Consider the following 21,590-nt stretch of genomic DNA (forward strand, 5'->3'; position numbering starts at 1 on the left):
AGTCAGAACAGAATAAGCTCTTCAAAGTCCAAAGTTAGTTTGAAAGCCATCTTAATCGTATAACATGTCTATCCAAAATTGAAGAGCTGTTGATATTTGTTTCCTTATCTGAAAAACAGTCACAATAATATCTACTTCTATGTTTGATGTTGATCTGATAGAATTAAATGTGATAATGCACTCAAAGTGATGACCTTATGCTTAACTTAATATTCTATTAGCTATTGTTACTATCATCAACCATTTTCAAATGGTCTCTCAACTTATTTCCTTACAGGTCTGCTTAACATTTGTGAATAATTGTGAGACTATGGCTGTTGGATCTAAGAGACTTTAACTGTTTCCTGTTGTAATCTAGTATAACACCAAGGCAATCAGGGGCACTTCTTTTGCCCTTTGATGAGGCCGGGCTATAAAATCCTTAAATATACTAATAACAGGAGGAAAATATTTTTCAGAGTCTGACTTTCAATCCTAATATTTATTTCTTTTGAAACAAGAGAAGAGACAGGTCCTTGATTAATTTATTATTGTCTGATAGTTATTTAAAATAGTGCTTTCATGTTTCTATTTCTCACATTTAACTTACTGCTTTTTCCATTTTTTCCCGAAACTGTTCAGTTGGATAGTAGAGCTGAATTCTTAACTTGATGAGAGTTGTAATTTTCAGGTGTAAAACTCTTGCATCTATTACAAATCAGACTAGTGGCTGTTTTCTTCTCACAGTCCCAGTTTTAGTCTGTTAATCTTCCCACGTTTTATTGTTTCCTCTATATGGTAAATATTTTACACTACGGTGTATAATTTTGGAATCCTTTTATTTAATTCACCTGAAGTGTTTGACATTATCTGATTTTAACTATATAAGATTAACACAATGAAACTTCTTTTCTAACAATTTTTCCATCAAAAATCCAGAATTGTCACTTACAAAGTAGCACTATTGATGTCTTTGTAGGCATTTTTTCAGTCAAGTCCTGTATTTCCAAATTAGTCCTGCTATTAAAAGTAAAAGCTCTTTTAGAGCAAATGTGTAACATTAAAAAAGCATCTATACTATGACCAAAATGTCTAGTTCCAACTCAAGAAAAGCACTGACAGTTCTCATTAGGAGTATTTTTTTTTATGTTATACAATTTCTCAATGGAAGGACACATAAAAAAATACAGCTGAAATGTTTATTCAGGCTTATAATTCATGCAAAAAATCTTGCTGAGAAAATCAAGAAAATATATTTCCCCTCCCATTTTTGTAATTTAGCTCTATTTGAATAGTCTGAAGATAGGTGTAAAAAATCACATGTGGAGGGCTTCCCTGGTGGCGCAGTGGTTGAGCTTCCGCCTGCCGATGCAGGGGACACGGGTTCGAGCCCCGGTCCGGGAAGATCCCACATGCCGCGGAGCGGCTGGGCCCGTGAGCCATGGCCGCTGAGCCTGCGCGTCCGGAGCCTGTGCTCCGCAACGGGAGAGGCCACAACAGTGAGAGGCCCGCGTACCGCAAAAAAAAAAAAAAAAAAATCACATGTGGAATAAGAATAAATTTGGAAAAGCAGAATTTAAAATATGCTATTCTCTCTTTTTAAATAATGAAGTGATAGTGCTGTTACCATCAAGAACCAAGAAAACATTTGTTTTAGCACATCATATGATACAATGGGGTGATTGCAGGAAAGTAGGAGAGGTGAATGTTTCCAGAGCAGAAGCTCCACTTGCACTTAGAGAAAGAATCTACTGTGAACTGTCTGCTGGTGCGGGTGGAGGAGAGGGCTTGGAACATCAAGAGCTACTTACTTACTGCTTCCAATATTTGGTTTCTTCAAAGTGAAGAGGTTTCAATATGATAATAGTAGGTCAACACTGCTTTTACGGACATTATTAAAACGTAATCTCAAACTCAAGAAAACTTTTATGTAAATGATATTTTAACCCCCCCAAATTTAAAATTCAACTCTATTTTTATTAGATGGGATCCTGGCTAGTTTCCACCTCCTGAGGTTTTTTTTTTTATTCTGTGTTTATTTTTAAGACTAATTATCCTCACCTACATAAACTTCCTGGTTTTCAGAATATTTAATTGGCTGGTCAATGTCTCTGTTCTCCAGATGACAGTTATCTAACATGCATCATCAAAGGGACCCAAAATTCAGACCAGATGACATCTACTCAAGAGTACAGGAGGAACCGAAGCATTAAATTGTGGCCGTACTAGCCAACATGTGTAGCTCATCATTGCAAACAAGTGCTCAGCCAATGGAGTTGTGTGTTGTCATTGTGACCCATAACTGTTGGAAGAGTTCCAGAAATGACACAAGGAATTCTGCATAGAGCAGGTGGCAGGTGGGCACCCAAGGTAGGTTAAATGAATGTATGACTTAGGAAGTTGAATAAGTAACAGACTGGCATAATTTGGATACATAGTAAATTTAAAAGATTACTTGTATTTACGTTCTCATTATTTAGAAATTGATCTGAAGCTTATACAAAGAAATTGGATTTAAAGTGCTGTAAGCAATTAACTGTCAGATAAGATTTGCCTTTTTTAAATCACAAATTCAGAATTCCAGGATAATTTTTGTCTTTTTTACATAAAGGGAAATAATGGTAATTTTACACCTTAAAGGAAATAACAAAATCTTTAATATTTGTCTGTTAAAAAGTAAAATGATAAGGTAGCACCAGGAAATACACATTGGCAGGAGATATTCCTATACCTTCAATCTGAATCATCTGAATAAAAGAAAATTTCACATCCCTTTAGATTTCACAAGCTCAAGGAAATGTGAAACATTTGACATTTTCACCTTAGTGTTTTCACACGTAAAAGAGACACCTTTCAAGGGTAAGTAGCAAACTTGCTTTTCCTGTTGAAAGCTAGTTTTGCAACTCAAAGGGCAAATAAGGAAAAAATGTTGCTCTAGAATTTTCTGAAATGCTACAACTCACACAGGCAGTAAACTCCTGTTCTACTCACGGTGTCTGCACGTGGCCCAAGTCAGAATCTTAGCTGCTGAATTGCTGAGAATTTAGAAATGATCCCTTCTAACCAGTCTACCGTATAGGTGAAAATCAGAAAAGGTGTAAAACTTGTGCATTGACAGCGTTCAGTTCTTCCAGTCTTAGTTACTACACATTTAGTTGTCACTTAAGTTTTAATTGGCTAATTGCCCCTTATTTTCATTGAAACTATGCAAAGTTTTTATTCTGCAGCAGCTACTTCATTCACTCTGGTTGTGACGCTTTGTAAATGAAAGTCAAGGTGACTTTTGCATATATGCATATTACCATTTAAAAGTAAATTCAGAGGCAAGATGAGGCTGAGATTTGTGGCCTATTAGATGCTGAAGATAGAAAATTTGGTGCATTTCTAAGCAAGAGCTAGGTCCCGTGGGAGCATAAAAGGCACTTAGGGAAGCAGTGAAAAAGGGCTAGAAAACTGTAGAAGGCCTTCAACACCAGAGACAGGAGGATATATTTAAAACATTAGTCAGCAAGGAATGATGATAGGGATTTGAGAACGTAGAGATTATGTTTACTGTGGTGGTGTCAGGGAGAACACTTTGGCAGCGGTGGGTAGAACAGAACGCACAGGAGGGAGACAGGGATAGGAAATGTTGTATCGACTGTGTAGGGCTTCCACATCAGGCACTGGTTTCTGACAGGCTGACGTTTGGAATGCAAGCTGAGTAAGCATAAGTTCCAACCTCCTGTTTCTAACAGGACTTGAGCACCAACCACATCCTATCCCGTAGAGGCACCACCAGAAGCTGCTTGGTATCTTCTCCCCAGGGTTCCGAGCTCTGGCTCCACAGGCTCCGTGTCTCAGTTCCTGCAGTTCCGGCAGCAGCCAGGTGGCCCCCCTCCCCAGACGTCTGAGCACCAACTCTATGATAATCTCTCCCTGAAGCTCCTTGGCTCTAACACTCCCAATCTCTGCCTTTTTGTCCCCTTAGACCTAGTTGGAGCTGTCTCTGCAGTTACCATTTCTGGATGACCTCAGTATCCTCTTGGTGCTTTTTTAGGTCTTCAGAGCATGTGTAAGCTGATCTCTATACTAAATCCCTCTCCTGCAACACCTTAGTGCAGTTTCCATTTTTCTGCTGGAACCTGATTGATAGAATGAGGGTGAGCGGTGTACCATCTATGTAGACAACATGGCAGGAGCACTGGAACATAGACGTGTGGGCACAGTCAGGGAAGATAAGTAGTTAGATGTGATTAGACCACATAGCTGAACATGAGATGTCCTGAAAATTACGCTGGGAAAAATTAGGGTGGGATTTTAGTAACATATTAAGTGTCTATGTACAAACAAAACTGACTTCTATAACATGCATCACGCGTCCCAATAACTTCCTCAGGAACACACTGATCTAGTCTAAGTTTTGAAATGTGATGGGCTTTAAAAATATACGGAGTGCTGGCGTCGGCAGTACATATACTAAAATCGGAACGATACAGAGATGAGCATGGCCCCTGCGCAAGGAGGACATGCAAATTCGTGAAGCATTCCATATTTTTGATATTAATAATAAAGAAACGGCATTTGTTGAGTGTTTATATATTTATTTATTTATTTATTTACATGGAGACTCTCATGCTTCCCCATCAGGTTAAGTGGCCTATATACAGAGGCATCCAGGGAGATGTCTAGGGGCCGGCGGATATGGTTCAGAGCCTCATGAAAGCAATCTGAACTAGAGTATGTGGTTTGGAATCATCAGTACACAGATGACAACTGAATTTATGAAGGTTACTGAGGTAACCCAGAGAGAAGGCAGAGAGTGAGAGAACATAATGTTTATGGCAAAACATAAGAAGCAACGGTTTCCATGATTTTTCGATAGGGCCCCTGTGCTTTAAACAATCAATCTGACGTCTGACTCTCACGTTCCATTTACTACTTCCCGCCTATATCCCTGGAATTAGTTGCCTGCTATTTTCGAGCAACACTTGCTGAGATGACAACATGGGATAGTAAACTAGGCTTGGGCTTTGGGTCCAAAGTCTTGGGGTTGGACATAAAGACATAAAGTCATAAATTCAGCTTCGTAATAGTTAGGATCTCTTTAACCTCTCGGGTTCTCTGTTTTCTTCTCTGTAACATTAATAAGGATATTGATCATTAATAACGATTTCATCTCAGGGCTGTTGTGGGCATTAAGAGTCATACAACAAGCAGTTGTTGGTCAGCTGCTAAATGCCAGTTGCAAAAAAAAATTTTTTTTAGAAAGGGGGACTTCGCTGGTGGTCCAGTGGTTAAGGCGCTTCTCTTCCACTGCAGGGGGCATGGGTTTGATCCCTGGTTGGGGAATTAAGACCCCACATAGTGTGTGGCACGGCCAAAAAAAAAATGCCAGTTGCTGCTTGGTTGTCACTATGGGTAAAAGAGGAAAAAGAGCTTACAGACCAATGGGGGAGACAGACACATTACGAGGTGAATATGATGTAGTATATACAGGGAAGCAACAGAGAAGGTATGAGGCTCAGCGGCAGGGAAGGATTCATAGACAGGCTTTAGCTGTTTAGGCTGAATCCTGAGGAAAATATGGGAAGCAGTTGAATAGAAATAGAATAGTATACTATTTGGAACTTAATATCAGGTGTTTAGTAAAGGAGTTTATTTTCTTCCATTTTACTACCTCCTTCTAGTCCTGGTCAAAAGTTAATTGTTTCAGAAAGACTGCCTGAGCTTACTGGCTTCCTTTGTACTTCCATTTAATCCTCTATTATATTTGACTTGAACACACATTAACTGTACTGTTTTTATCATTTTACTTTTGTGGATATAATTGATAATTGCTCTTATATTTTAGTAGGTGCCCCTATTTTGTCTTTTTAAATAGAAGAAAACTTACTGGGAAAATTATTTTTAGTATTCTTTTGATGTCTATAACAGTGTCCAACATACAGTCAACCCCTGAAAATTTTTTTCAATTCTTTTTGCCATATAAATAGCAGGCAATGAAAAGATAGCTACAAAATGATTCTTAATACATGTCCATTTTGCTCTTACATAAATCATAGAGAAGGATAAAAACCAGGCGGCAGCGACATGAAGACCCCTGAGGACGTGACAAGAACAGCCTCCGCAGCGTGGCTGGAAGTGACGTGTGAGTGCAGAGTGGAGGAGAGATGCTGAGATGAGATAGTCAGGACAACCTCTATAGACAACTCTTTCTAGAGGTTTTGCTGTGAAGGTAGCAGAGGAATGTGGTGGCGCTTAATGGGAAATAAAAGGGTTGGAAGGGAGCTGTTATCATTTTTTAAATAATAGGAAGTCCCCAGAACATGGCTGCCTATTCATGGGAAAGTTCCAGTTTTCTATCGATGATGGAGGAGAAAGCCCTGAGGCTTCTGGCAAACATCTTTTCCCTCTTCTCTAAGACCGAAGGCCACCAAACCATTTTAGCAGTTCTATGAGTCTTCATTCTTTTGACTTTTTTGGGGAGTCACTATCCCACAACTGATATGACTATATCACTATTATAATATTAGAATTCAGATATAATTGTGTTCCTAACTGAACATGAAGTAAACAGGTAATAGAATGTTACTCTGATTTTATATTGGTAGCTGTATCTGTCTCAAATCATTACATTTTTGCTCAATGAAATCTCTTGGACATATAAAACATGACAGACCTTTCAGAATAGGTGACTCAAGAAATTTATATCTAAGGGGAGAATATTTTCAGCGGTAACTCAGGCAGGGTTCTTTTTCACTGCATAGTGAAGGAGAGCTACGTGACCAGCTCATGTCTACAGGAATCACTGGACGGGCTTTCATCTCATCACTACATGAAATCGGCAGTGTACCCCACTTTTCAGGGAAGTGTTACATAATCTGTGAAGGGGGGCAAGTCCCTTGACTTTATGGTAAGATGGCGTGCACTTTTTTCGTCCATGGAAGCGCAGGCTGGCTGTCACATCTTTTACTTGACTGAAAGCCAGTGTTGTGTCTGCAGATTTTTCTGTGTAGGTGACTCCAACACTTTTACCACCTTATACAGCAAGAGACTAAGAACTCAGTGTGTACATCTTAGACATGAAACAGGATCTGCTTGACCCCTGAAGAGAGGGAGAGGAGTTTATTTGTCTGGTCCCTTTGGCCTCCCGCTGTTCTGTTTTGGGAACTCTGATTGTTACAGGGTGTTCTCCAAACCATACTCACCTTCGCCCCCAAATTGTGCTTCAGAAAAGACCGATGCAAAGCAACACCTTTGAAAATGTCCTCATGTGATCAGTGGTTTCAATTTGGAATCTGGTCCTGGTTTACGGAAGAGATGAGAAGGAAAATTCTCCCGTCCTGGGGATTTTGTATGTTTTTTCAGTCTCTCAGATTTTTTTCCCCTTAAAATGTGGTTGTGAAAAGCAGATGTTCAGTAAAGCTCAAGGCCTTAGAAATATTCATCATTCCATGGTAACTCAATACCTCAGGGTAGATACTATCTGTAGTGGCAAAATAGATCTTTTTTCCCATGCCTACCATGGAATTGTAGCCATTGAAATGGCACAAAATATGGCCTCTGAATTTAGCCTATATCCAAATCCATTTATTGTTAGAAGAAATCATGCAATGCCAATTAAGGTTTTTTTTTTAATCTTTCATACGTCAACTGCATATTTATTTTGCTGACTAGACAGAGTCAGATAACAACACCCAAAGTTAAATTTCTGCCCCAAATATCACAAAATGGATGCCAAGGTCTCCTTAAAAACTTACTGAGAGCCCAACTTCGCTTCTAATAGCAGTGTTCAGTGTCTGGCATTTGGCAACACATAGTGAAAAGTCACTGTAATGGCTATTTCGGTGTAGCATCGTGGAGAACTACATCGATTACAGCCCATTGTTGTAAGGTGACCTTGAACCTCATTTAAAGAGTTGCACAGATTCAAAGTTTCTCATCTACCAGAAACATTCAAAACTTGGAGTGTTTGTTCAAATTCTTCTTCTAGTAATAACAATGTATTGAAACCACTTTTATTTTCTGACATTTGTCTGTGTAAGGCATGTGATTCACTACATTGGTTTTATACTGGAGAAATAAATTTGGAACACTTTGTTACAGCAGAAGCTGATATTCATAACTGGTTTCTTGAATACCGGGCAACTAATCAGTCATGGATATATTAACAGGCTATTCATGCTTTTCTTATTTTCACTCTGAAGTAAATAAAGAGAGGCCCTTTGGCTGGGATGTCATTCAATATTATAATGATACAGTGTTGATAATAATTTCTACTGGGGAAATATAGTATCTGTCTTTACATTCATCAAAGTAATAAATAAGCAAAGTTCCAGCTTATATACAATCTTTCCTCAGTTTGCTGCTTTCTGAAAACTGCTTTGAAAGTTAATTAGAACTGTATAAATTATAGCCAGCATATCATTCCCTAAGAACAGCACACAACTGGGAAATACTTTACCAGAAAAGCAGAACGTTTATTTCACTGGCTAGATTTGGCACTGTACTCCTATGGCTGTAACGCAAGTCTTTTTTGAGTAACCCAGGCTCCCTTCCTTCCCTCCCTCCCCTCCCTCGCATCCCATCTTAAGTTTGTGCATTGAGCATTGTAGTTCTACACTAATGAATGTATATTTGAGAGCTATTTCTGGTCTCTAATTTTAGCAGTATTATAGTGCCTCCTCCGAGAATGTGTTCAGTCTGTGATCCATCACCTGACTTTACTTATCAACCAAAGAGTATTGGCCTGTAGAGAGTGTCCCTTTCAGTCATAATCATCCTATAGTGAATCATTAACACACAGTTTCGGGCTAAACTAGCGGTGATCCTTTTTGATGCTTACATATGCCACAGAGAAATGAGGGCCATGTGTATTCCATGCTATAGGCTGATGAGTACTTGAGGTGTGTGGGCAGCGGGGAATGGGAGGGTCTTTAACCAACGGAAAGAGGGACAAAAAGGGTCACAGAGGCAAGAAGTGAGTGCCTTGTGTGGGTCTGATTTCACAGAATAATCAATCTCAACCTTTTTCTATGCATCAGTCTTTTGAGATTCTAATTAAGCTGTGATTAAAAGCAAATATGCACATGTACAAATTGTTCTGCATAAAATTTCTAACAGTTGCTAGGTCTCCTGAAATCTCAGGTTAAGAATTCCCACTGGGACCAATGGTGTTTCAGAGCAGAAAAAAGTTGGACCTCATTATATTAAACTGGTGGGAATCTCAAAGAAAGAAAGATAATTAGATAGTAGTGAGGGGAAGAACTAAAAGGGTTCATGTAAAATGAAAAACAATGGGATTGAAGCAAGAAGTAATGGCAAGATTTAATGTGAACTAGAGCTACAGAGAAATTATCTGGAAGACTTGTTATCTTGTGGGGAATTAAACTGTTGGGAAATTTGTTCAGAAGACCTGGGATGTTTTCAGAACTCGCTCTAAGGGAGATACAATTTTGACAGATCTTGAGGGTTCTTGGCAGAAGCTCAGAAGGTTCCCCAGGGTGCTGGAGCTGCTGACATCAGAATCAGCAGGGCTGTGACTGCTCTTGATAAAACACACTTTGTTAAGGAAAGAGAAACTTTATGTCACCTTGACTTCGGCATCTACTGAGAGAGTGAAAGAGGGGGACTGGAGTTTAGATGACAAGGGAAGTTGTGTTTGAGCCACAGAGGAAAACAAGTAGTTTCAAGTGTTCAAGTGTTAGCTGTTCAGTGTAAAGGGACACATGGTGGGCAGAGGGTGGGGTTCTCAGTTGGACTGAGGGCAGGACATTATTTGAAAAGAGAGTACCTATGCCCTGATGCTGATTTGGTGATACCAGGATTAAGCCCTAACTCTGAATTTACCACGACCTAGTGCTGTGAATTTGAGTAAGTTATCTTACATCTCTGGAACTTGTTTTCTTGCTCAGAAAAAGGTCCACAGGAGGCCTAAATGATCCCTAAGATTCCTTCCAACTCTAGAAGTCTCTGGTTATTGCAGAGAATGGAAATCAATGGGAAGAAGAGCCATACTGCTTCAACAATGCTTTACTTATTTTCAAAAAGACCTCTCTTTAATGCCTACTCTGATGCTTTCTGTGTGTTGATTAATAATTTTAAGTAGATTAACACCATTGATTTCATGAAATACAAGAATCTCAATTTTCCTAGGTAAATCTTGACAATTATATTTTTCTACCAGCAGCTGGAAATCAGCAGTTTTAGTTAACTTTTAAAAAAGCAAATATTGCATTTATTTACTCTAGTTGCTATGTGGAAACTTAACCACTGCCAGCTTCAGCCACAGGACTTTCTACAAGAAGAAGTTGTGGTTTCTAGATGAGAGTAAGTGAATAGCGTTTTCCGAGGCTGCTTCAGGGAGCGTCTGAGATATCTCAGCATATTTTGCATCTTGGCAGAGTGAACCTGTTATGAATTCTCTGAGCTTGGCTGCCAGTCTCCTACCCCAATTATTACCTTCTTCTTTTGGCAGACAAGAATGGCTGGGAACTTGTGTGGGATGAAAGAGTTGGTTCCAGTGGTCTCGGCAGTGCCTCAAGTCTCCCGTTGGGTAGGTTCTTGCAGAATGAGGCTGGAAGCGCCACTTAGAGCATCTGATTCTAACCTCTGCAGTAAGCAAACACCCATTCTTATACTCATCAACTGGAGCCTCATTAGGTAGGACACTGCTCAGGCCACACTTTGAAAGCCTGTCAGTCCATGTGTCTTGTATAAAATGTTATAGATAATTGTCCTATAATATTTTAAATAGGAAAGGATTATTTGTCATGATTGCTAAAAAACTATTTTTGAGGAGGCATAGCATCTGAGACCCTTTAATTCAAGGGGGACAAACACTAAAAGCCACATGAATTCAGACTAAAACAAGAGATGTGAATCCATTTTACACTCTACAGGACAGATGCCATTTAGAGCAGTGCCCAACCTGGATTTTCTGGGTCTCTGAGTAGTTGAAAGTGCAGAGTTATTTAACAATATCTGTTATTCAGTATGAACTGTGATTATTAACTTCAGTCTGATTAAATAAAAGTATTAGCTCTCTAATGTGGAAGGTCTACACAATTGTTTTTTAAAGGAAATCCCCATACTCCTAAAACCGTTAGTGCCAGTTGCGATATTTAAAATGTGTTAATAAATAGACAAACAGAAAGACATTTGGAAGACAATTAACAGGGTGAGCCTAGCTTAATATACTAGAAAGATCACTGCATCTTGTGTTAGAATACTTGCATTCCGGCCTCAGCTTTATGACCCATTATGTGTCTGATCTTGAGGAACTTACTTTAAAATATAAATATTTATTATATATTTCTATAAAATAGATAGCATCTGAAAATGGATAGCCTACTAGAGTAGGCTAAATTCTAAGATGCTCTCCATGACTTCTACTCCCTGGCACATATGCCCCATATAATCCCCTCCTCTTGAGTCCTGGTGGCACCTATGAATATGAGGGAATATTACTCTCATAATTACTGATATTATATGTTCTATGTAAAAGATGAAGGGATTGTAATGATGTAATAATGGTAATCTTGGGAAGGGGATAGTGATTGGAAGAAAGCATTATGCAACTCGTAGTTGCAGACAGTGTTCTCTTTCTTCATCTAGATACTGGCTATTTGGCTGTGCAGTTTATTAAAATTCACAGAACTACACTATGTGTACTTTTTGAATGTTTATTGTGTTTCAGTGAAACATTAAAGCATTTATATGTATTTTTAAAAACTTTTTTCTTTTAGACTATTAAAAATTAAAATTATCTAAATAAAAACTTATACAAAATTATTTAAATAAAGCTGACATTTATTTTGAAAATTTGTTTTGAAAATTTACTTAAATTTTATTAAATATTTTGATTAAAGTAACACTACTCACAATTTTAGAGTTCGATGTTCACCTAGTTGCCATTTAAAGGATTTTATGCTTCATGTATTTTATATCTAGTTCCACATATATTTAAATTTAACAGTAAAATGATTTGTAGAGTACTACAAACTGTTCTTCAGCCACCATCTGCAGCTGATATGAGTTCTCTGCTAATTCATGACTAGTTGCAAAACCACAAAATGAAACACACAAAAAAGTTAGGACAGATGCTTGACACTACTAGAAAATGATACTTCATTATTCAAGAATTGACTAAAAGACTTTAAAATAAAGACTGTTACAAGAGACACTACATAATGATCAAAGGATAAAGCCAAGAAGAAGATATAACACTTATAACTATAAACACACCCATCATAGGAGCACCTCAATATATAAGGCAAATACTAACAGCCATAAAAGGAGAAATCTACAGTAACACAGTAATAGTGGGGGACTTTAACAACCAACTTTCATCAATGGACAGATCATCCAGACAGAAATCAATAAGGAAACACAGGCCTTAAATGATACATTAGACCAGATGGGCTTAATTGATATTTATAAAGCATTCCATCCAAAAGGAGCAGAATACACATTCTTCTCAAGTGCACATGGAACATTCTCCAGGATAGATCACATCTTGGGTCACAAATCAAGCCTCGGTTCATTTAAGAAAACTGAAATCATATCAAGCATCTTTTCTGACCACAACACTGTAAGATTAGAAATCAACTACAAGAAAAAAAAAACTGTAAGAAACAGATACACATGGAGGCTAAACAATATGCTACTAAAAACCCAATGGATCAGTGAAGAAATCAAAGAGGAAATTTAAAAATTCCTAGAGACAAATGAACATGAAAGAACAATGATTCAAAACCTATGGGATGCAGCAAAAGCTGTTCTAAGAGGGAAGTTTATAGCAATATAATCTTACCTCAGGAAACAAAAAAAATTTAAATAAACAACTTAAACTTACACCTAAAGCAACTAGAGAAGGAATAACAAACCACATCCGAAGTTAGTAGAAGGAAAGAAATCGTAAAGATCAGAGCAGAAATAAGTGAAATAGAGATGAAGAAAGCAATAGAAAAGATCAACGATACTAAAAGCTGCTTCTTCAAAAAGATAAACAAAACTGATAAACCTTTAGTGAGACTCATCAAGAAAAAGAGGGAGAGGGCTCAGATCAATAGAATTAGAAATGAAAAAGGCGAAGTTACAATGGACACCACAGAAATGCAAAAGGATCATAAGAGACTACTACAAGCAACTATATGCCACTAAAATGGACAATGTAGGAGAAATGGACAAATTCCTAGAAAGGTACAATCTCCCAAGACTGAACCAGGAGGAAATAGAAAATATGAACAGACCAATCACAAGTAATGAAATGTTGAAACTGTGATTTAAAACTCCCAACAAACAAAAGTCTACGACCCGATAGCTTCATGGGAGAATTCTACCAAATATTTAGAGAAGAGTTAACACCTATCCTTCTGAAACTATCCCAAAAAATTGTAGAGGAAGGAACACTCCCAAACTCATTCTATGAGGCCACCATCACCTTAATACCCAAAACAGACAAAGATAGCACACAAAAGAAAATTACAGGCCAATATCTGATGAACATAGACACAAAAATCCTCAACAAAATACTAACAAACTGAATCCAAAAGTACATTAAAACATCGTACACCATAATCAAATGGGATTTATCTCAGGGATTCAAGGATTTTTTAACATCCACAAATCAATCAGGGTGATACACCATATCAACAAATTGAAGAATAAAAATCATATGATTGGGACTTCCCCGGTGGTGCAGTGGTTAATAATCTGCCTGCCAATGCAGGGGACATGGGTTTGAGCCCCGGTCTGGTAAGATCCCACATGCCATGGAGGAACTAAGCCTGTGCACCACAACTACTGAGCCTGCGCTCTAGAGCCGAAGAACCACAACTATGGAGCCCGCATGCTGCAACTACTGAAGCCCACACACCTAGAGCCCATGCTCTGAAACAAGAGACGCCACCAAAATGAGAAGCCTGCACACTGCAACGAAGAGTAGCCCCAACTCACCGCAACTAGAGAAAGCCTGCGTACAGCAATGAAGACCCAATTCAGCCAAATAATAATAAATAAATAAATAAATAAATAAATAATATGATCATCTCAACAGATGCAGAAAAAGCTTTTGACAAAATTTAACACGAATTTATGATAAAATCTCTCCAGAAAGTGGGCACAGAGGGAACATACCACAACATAATAAAGGCCATATATGACAAACCTACAGCTCACATCATGTTAAAAGGTGAAAAGCTGAAAATATTTCCTTTAAGATCAGGAATAAGACAAGGATGTCCACTCGTGCCACTTTTATTCAACATAGTTTTGGAAGTCCTAGCCACGGCAATCAGAGGAGAAAAAGCAATAAAGGCAATCCAAACTGGAAAAGAAGAAGTAAAAATGTCAATGTTTCCAGATGACATGATACTATACATAGAAAATCCTAAAGATGCTACCAGAAAACTACTACAGTTCATCAATGAATTCAGTAAAGCTGCAGGATACAAGATAAATACACAGAAATCTCTTGCATTTCTATACACTAACAACAAAGAATAAAAAAGAATAAAATACCTAGGAATAAACCTACCTAAGGAGACAAAAGACCTGTACCCTGAAAACTATGAGAGGCTGATGAAAGAAATCGAAAATGACAGAAACAAATTGAAAGATATACCATGTTCTTGGATTGGAAGAATCAATATTGTCAAAATGACTATACTATCCAAGTCAATCTACAGATTCAATGCAATCCCTATTAAATTACCAATGGCATCTTTCACTGAACTGGAACAAAAAAAAATCTTAAAATTTAAAAATTTTTATGGAGACACAAAAGACCCTGAATAGCCAAAGCAATCCTGAGAAAGAAAAACCAAGCTGGAGAAATCAGGCTCCCTGATTTCAGATTATATCACAAAGCTACAGTCATCAAAATAGTATGATAGTGGCACAAAAACAGAAATATAGATAAGTGGAATAGGATAGAAGGCCCAGAAATAAACCCACACACCTATGGTCAATTAATCTATGACAAAGAAGGCAAGAATATACAATAGAGAAAAGATAGTCTCTTCAATAAGTTGTGCTGAGAAAACTGGACAGCTACATGTAAAAGAATGCAATGAGAACATTCTCTTAAACCTTACAGAAAAACAAACTCAAAAACTCAAAACAAACTAAATGTAAGACTAGATAATATAAAACTCTCAGAGGAAAACATAGGCAGAACACTCTTTGACATAAATTGCAGCAATATCTTTTTTGATCCGTCTCCTAGAGTAATGGAAATAAAAACAGAAATAAGCAAATGGGACCTAATGGAACTTCAAAGCTTTTGTACAGCAAAGAAAATCATAAACAAAACGAAAAGACAACCCACAGGATGGGAGAAAATACTTGCAAATGATGTGACCAACAAGGGATTGATCCCTAAAATATACAAACAGCTTATGCAGCTCAATATCAAACAAACAAACAGACAACCCAATCCAAAAATGGGCAGAACACCTAAATAAACATTCCTCCAAAGAAGACATACAGATGACCAAGAGGCACAAGAAAAGATGCTCAACATCACTAATTATTAGAGAAATACAAATCAAAACTACAATGAGATATCACCTCACACCAGTCAGAATGGCCACCATCAAAAACTTTACAAACAATAAATGCTGGAGAGGGTGTGGAGTGAAGGGAAACCTCCTACACTGTTGGTGGGAATATAAATTGGTACAGTCACTATGGAGAAAAGTATGGAGGTTCCTTATGAAACTAAAAATAGAGCTACCACATGATCCAGCAATCCCACTCCTGGGCACTCATGGTCACTCCAGAGAAGACCATGGTTTGAAAGGATATATGCACCCCAATGCTCATTGCAGTGCATGGAAGCAACTTAAATGTCCATTGACAGATGAATAAGTAAAGAAGATATGGTACATATATACAATGGAATATTACTTAGCCATTAAAAAGTATGAAATAATCCCATTTGAAGCAACATGGATGGACCTGGAGATTATCATACTAAGTGAAGAAGTCAGACAGAGAAAGACAAGTATCATATGATATCATTTATATGCAGAATCTAAAAAAAAAACTATACAAATGAGCTTATTTACAAAACAGAAACAGATTCACTGACTTAGAGTATGAATTTATAGTTACCAGGGGTGAAGGGTGGGTGGGGGGAGGGACAGATTGGGAGTTTGAGATTGACATGTACACACTGCTATATTTAAAATAGATAACCAACAAGGACCTACTGTATAGCACAGGGAATGCTGCTCAATACTCTGTAATAACCTAAATGGAAAGAGAATTTGAAAAAGGATACATGTATATGTATAATTGAATCACTTTGCTATACACTGAAACTAACACAACATTGTTAATCAACTCTACTCCAATATAAAATAAAAATTAACAATAAAAGGATCGACTGTGTTCATACTATCTGGGAGAAAGAATTTTAAAATTAATTAGCCTGTCTTTTACCTAAGCACTGCCATCACCTACATCCTCTCCAACGCAACGAAAACATTACCCTATTTCTGATATCAGCAAATGCACAATGTACAAATCTTGGCGTTCAGATGGACATATGGACTAAGATATGAGAAATATTTACTAGGGTCTGAACAGTTTCAGAAATAAGAAGTGATATTTGGACTTCCACGTCACATCTTGCTGGCACTGGGAGCTGGATCCCATGTGTGGAAGTGCCCACATGTTCTTTAGTAACTGTATTTGTTCTTTTATTTTGTTTATAATATGTGGATTCTCTAAAGTATAGAGCCCAAAGCAGAACCCTCTTTGCCTGTGTCTAGGGGCAGGACTGAGGGGCAACACTAAGGGTTTTTGAAAAATTCAGCATTTTGAAGAGGAGAGATACACGAGGTCACTCAATGCTATAATATAAGAGAAATGTGATTTACTGTATGAAATAACATATATTTGCTATGTGTGTACTGTAAAATTATCCTTCAGCACCATCATATTTATGTTTTGTATTTAACAGCAAACAAAGTTAGCTGTTTTCTTCCCTTGCCTAAGTACCCATTGCATTTTCTCATTTATTTTCAAGTTGATATTTTTCTCAGTGAATGTTCCTGCTTATTAATATTTATCAAAATAAGACAAAATATTTTTGTCTTCCTATATTTTTCTCTTTCATCATTCACACTGTAGCTATGTATTTCCTAATATGACGTTCTTAGAAAGATGCTTCCTAATATCAAACATTGCTCCTGCTTCCTAATATTGAATATTGCTCAGTTACACTCCCAGAAAGGTGGCTCCTTTTTAAGGCAGTTCAGATTTTTTCATTCTTAGTATGATTACTGAATATGACTCTTAGTATGATTACTAAATCTCACTTTTATGAGTGAGATTGTTCTAGTTTTTAAATGAAAAAGCTTCCATGATGTTATCAATTGCTGAATTCTAATATTAAATTCGGTTGGAAAATTACGTAATTGGAAACTACAATTCAGGAGGTGCTCTGAATTGGTTGTTCCTGGCACTACTACTACAATATAATTATAATAGAACAGCTCTCAATAGACTGGGGATGTGCCTTAAGTATTATATAAAGAGAACACAATTGTTAATCCAATAAATTTGATAACAAAGAATTCATGTGATGATGGTAATGATTTCAATATAAGTAAATTTAGTGTTCCACTGTAGATATTTCTGTTAGGAGGGAAAACATTCAGAAAAGAAAAGAAAAGAAAAACTTCTTATCAATGAAGAATTTCATGGTAAAGTAGAATTATCGTATAATGTCTATTTCTTTAGAAGAGGATGTTGCTTCTTTTAGAGGGAATAGAGAGATTATATCAGTATCTAGAAATTATATGTATACATGAATGAAATGAGCCTACTAATTATTTTTCCCTGTTTACTCTCTTATGACATGGAATCTCTTAATATATGCTTCAAAATTTGTGGTAAATTAAATTTTAATTTTTTGTCGTAGAATATCATTGAAGATTTACTTTAGTTTTTGTTCATACAAATATATGCATACAAAACCATGAAACAATTCAATGAGTTGCTTCCATTTTAAATAATTTCAAAATCTTGCTTTTTACATGGAATCACAAAACTTTTTAAACTTAAAATTGCTCTTCCATGATTAAAGAATAAGGAAGAAGTTATTTGGAGTGCCAATGCTGAACTAACAGTCAAAGGTGGGGCATTTTTGTATTTCTCCTAATGTTTATTCAATGGGTATTTTTAAAATGTTTGTTGACCAATAAAAAAAATCCCTTGGTTGTAATTTGGAAGATGCCACATAAATGTAAAACAATATTGCATGACTTCTGTTCTTGGTTATGAGGATGTAATAAAAGCCAACTTACTTTCCCAACTGAAATCAACTAGAAAAGTCTACTATAAGAACAAACATTTGAGTGGTGCTGTGTGCAGCGCTTCTCCACACAAGTGCCAAGGTGTGTCCCTGCAGTGGTTCTGTGCTGGGAAAGCCAATCCTATGTGTCAGGTGCAAGGCCTCTGCACACACTGGCCCCTACAGAACCAATGTCCCGAAGCTCCCAGGGCAGCTACACCAGCCGCTGAGGTGGAGCTGAGAAGCCGCGATCCCAAGTCGCCCACCGTTCAAGGGCCGGAAACCTGATTCCTTCCTGACGTGCCCATCCTCCAGCCATGTGGCTGACCGGGTCTTGGTGCTCTGGCCTGGTGTCAGGCCTGAGCCTCTGAGGTGGGAGAGCCGAGTTTAGGACACTGGATCATCAGAGACCTCTCAGCCCCACGAAAAATCAATCAGCGAGAGATCTCCCAGAGATCTCAGTATCAGTGCTAAGACCCAGCTCCACTCAACAAAAAGCAAGTCACAGGGCTGGATACCCCATGCCAAACAACTAGCAAGACAAGGACACAACCCCACCCATTAGCAGAGAGGCTGCCTAAAATCATACTAAATTCACAGACACCCCAAAACACACCACCAGACGTGATCCAGCCCAACAGAAAGACAAGATCCAGCCTCATCCACCACAATGCAGGCACCAGTCCCCTCTACCAGGAAGCCTATACAACTCACTGAAACAACCTTACCCAGTGGGGGCAGACACCAAAAACAATGGGAACTACGAACCTGCAGCCTGTGAAAAGGAGACCCCAAACACAGTAAGTTAAGCAAAATGACAAGACAGAGAAACACACAACAGATGAAGGAGCAATGTAAAAACCAACCAGACCTAACCAATGAAGAGGAAATACGCAGTCTACATGAAAAAGAATTCAGAGTAATGATAGTAAAGATGATCCAAAATCTTGGAAATAGAATGGAGAAAATACAAGAAACGTTTAACAAGGACAAGAAGAATTAAAGAGCAAACAAACAATAATGAACAACACAATAAATGAAATTAAAAATTCTCTAGAAGGAATCAATAGCAGAATAACTGAGGCAGAAGAACGGATAAGTGACCTGGAAGATAAAATAGTGGCAATAACTAGCATAGAGCAGAATAAAGAAAAAAGAAAGAAAAGAATTGAGGACAGTCTCAGAGACATCTGGGACAACATTAAACACAGCAACATTTGCACTAAAGGGCTCCCAGAAGCAGAAGAGAAAAAGAAAGGGACTGAGAAAATATTTGAAGAGATTATAAGTTGAAAACTTCCCTAATATGGGAAAGGAAATAGTCAATAAAGTCCAGGAAGTGAAGAGAGTCCCATACAGGATAAATCCAAGGAGAAACATGCCAAGACACATATTAATAAAACTATCAAAAATTAAACACAAAGAAAAAATATTAAAAGCAGCAAGGAAAAAGCAACAAAAAACATACAGGGGAAATCCCATAAGGTTAACAGCTGATCTTTCATAAGAAACTCTGCAAGCCACAAGGGAGTGGCAGGACATATTTAAAGTGATGAAAGGGAAAAACCTACAACCAATATTACTCTACCCAGCAAGGATCTCATTCAGATTCGATGGAGAAATTAAAACCTTTACAGACAAGCAAAAGCTAAGAGAATTCAGCACCACCAAACCAGCTTTACAAAAAATGCTAAAGGAACTTCTCTAGGAGGGAAACACAAGAGAACAAAAAGACCTACAAAAACCCAAAACAATTAAGAAAATGGTACTAGGAACATACATATCGATAATTACCTTAAATGTAAATGGACTAAATGCTCCAACCAAAAGACATAGACAAGCTGAATGGATACAAAAACAAGACCTGAATATATGTTGTCTAAAAGAGAGCCATTTCAGACCTAGGGACATTTACAGACTAAAAGTGAGGGGATAGAAAAAGATATTCCATGCAAATGGAAATCAAAAGAAAGCTAGAGTAGCAAGTCTCATATCAGATAAAACAGACTTTAAAATAAAGACTATTACAAGAGACATAGAAGTATACTATATAATGATCAAGGGCTCAATCCAAGAAGAAGATATAACAATTGTAAATATTTACGCACCGAACAAAGGAGCACCTCAATACATAAGGCAAATGCTAACACCATAAAAGGGGACATCAATGGTAACATAATCATAATAGGGGACTTTAACACCCCACTTTCACCAATGGACAGATCATCCAAAATAAAAATAAAGAAGGAAACACAAGCTTTAAATGATACATTAAACAAGATGGACTTAATTGATATTTATAGGACATTCCATCCAAAAACAACAGAATACACATTCTTTTCAAGTGCTCATGGAACATTCTCCAGGATACATCATACCTTGGGTCACAAATCCCACCTTGGTAAATTTAAGAAAATTGATATTGTATCAAGTATCTTTTCCAACCACAATGCTATGAGACTAGATATCAATTAAGGAAAAAAAAAATGTAAGAAATACAAACACATGGAGGCTAAACAATACACTACTAAATAACCAAGAGGCACTGAGGAACTAAAAAAATACTTAGAAAGAAATGACAGTGAAAACACGACGATCCAAAACCTATGGAATGCAGCAAAAGCAGTTCTAAGAGGGAACTTTATAGCAATACAATCCTACTTCAAGAAACAAGAAAAAACTAAAATAATCAACCTAACCTTACACCTAAAGCAATTAGAGAAAGAAGAGCAAAAAACCCCCCAAAGTTAGCAGAAGGAAAGAAATCATAAAAATCACATCAGAAGTAAAAGAAAAAGAGATGAAGGAAATGATAGCAAAGATCAATAAAACTAAAAGCTGGGTCTTTGAGAAGATAAACAAAATTGATAAACCATTAGCCAGACGCATCAGAAAAAAAGGGAGAAGACACAAATGAACAGAATTACAAATGAAAAAGTAGAAGTAACAACTGACACTTCAGAAATACAAAGGATCATGAGAGATTACTACAAGCAACAATATGCCAATAAAATGGACAACCTGGAAGAAATGGACACATTCTTAGAAAAGCACAACCTTCCGAGACTGAACCAGGAAGAAACAGAAAATATAAACAGACCAATCACATGCACTGAAACTGAAACTGTGATTAAAAATCTTCCAACAGACAAAAGCCCAGGACCAGATGGCTTCCCAGGTGACTTCTAACAAACATTTATAGAAGAGCTAACACCTATTCTTCTCAAACTCTTCCAAAATATAGCAGAGGGAGGAACACTCCCAAACTCATTCTACGAGGCCACTATCACCCTGACACCAAAATCAGACAAAGATGTCTCAG

At 37.4% G+C, this 21,590-nt stretch overlaps 1 long non-coding RNA gene and 1 other non-coding gene across 2 annotated transcripts in view; one reads left to right on the plus strand and one right to left on the minus strand.

Moving 5' to 3' along the window:
- LOC141278750 (uncharacterized) overlaps window positions 1-21,590 on the minus strand; it is a 513,626-nt gene that overhangs the window by 45,559 nt on the left and 446,477 nt on the right. The window lies entirely within an intron of this gene.
- LOC117312516 (U6 spliceosomal RNA) lies at window positions 4,414-4,517 on the plus strand. Its single transcript, XR_004526840.1, has one exon. It is a non-coding gene; the product is annotated as a U6 spliceosomal RNA (small nuclear RNA).

The sequence above is a fragment of the Tursiops truncatus genome, chromosome 5 (assembly GCF_011762595.2).
Source record: "Tursiops truncatus isolate mTurTru1 chromosome 5, mTurTru1.mat.Y, whole genome shotgun sequence".
In the NCBI taxonomy this organism is placed as follows: domain Eukaryota; kingdom Metazoa; phylum Chordata; class Mammalia; order Artiodactyla; family Delphinidae; genus Tursiops; species Tursiops truncatus.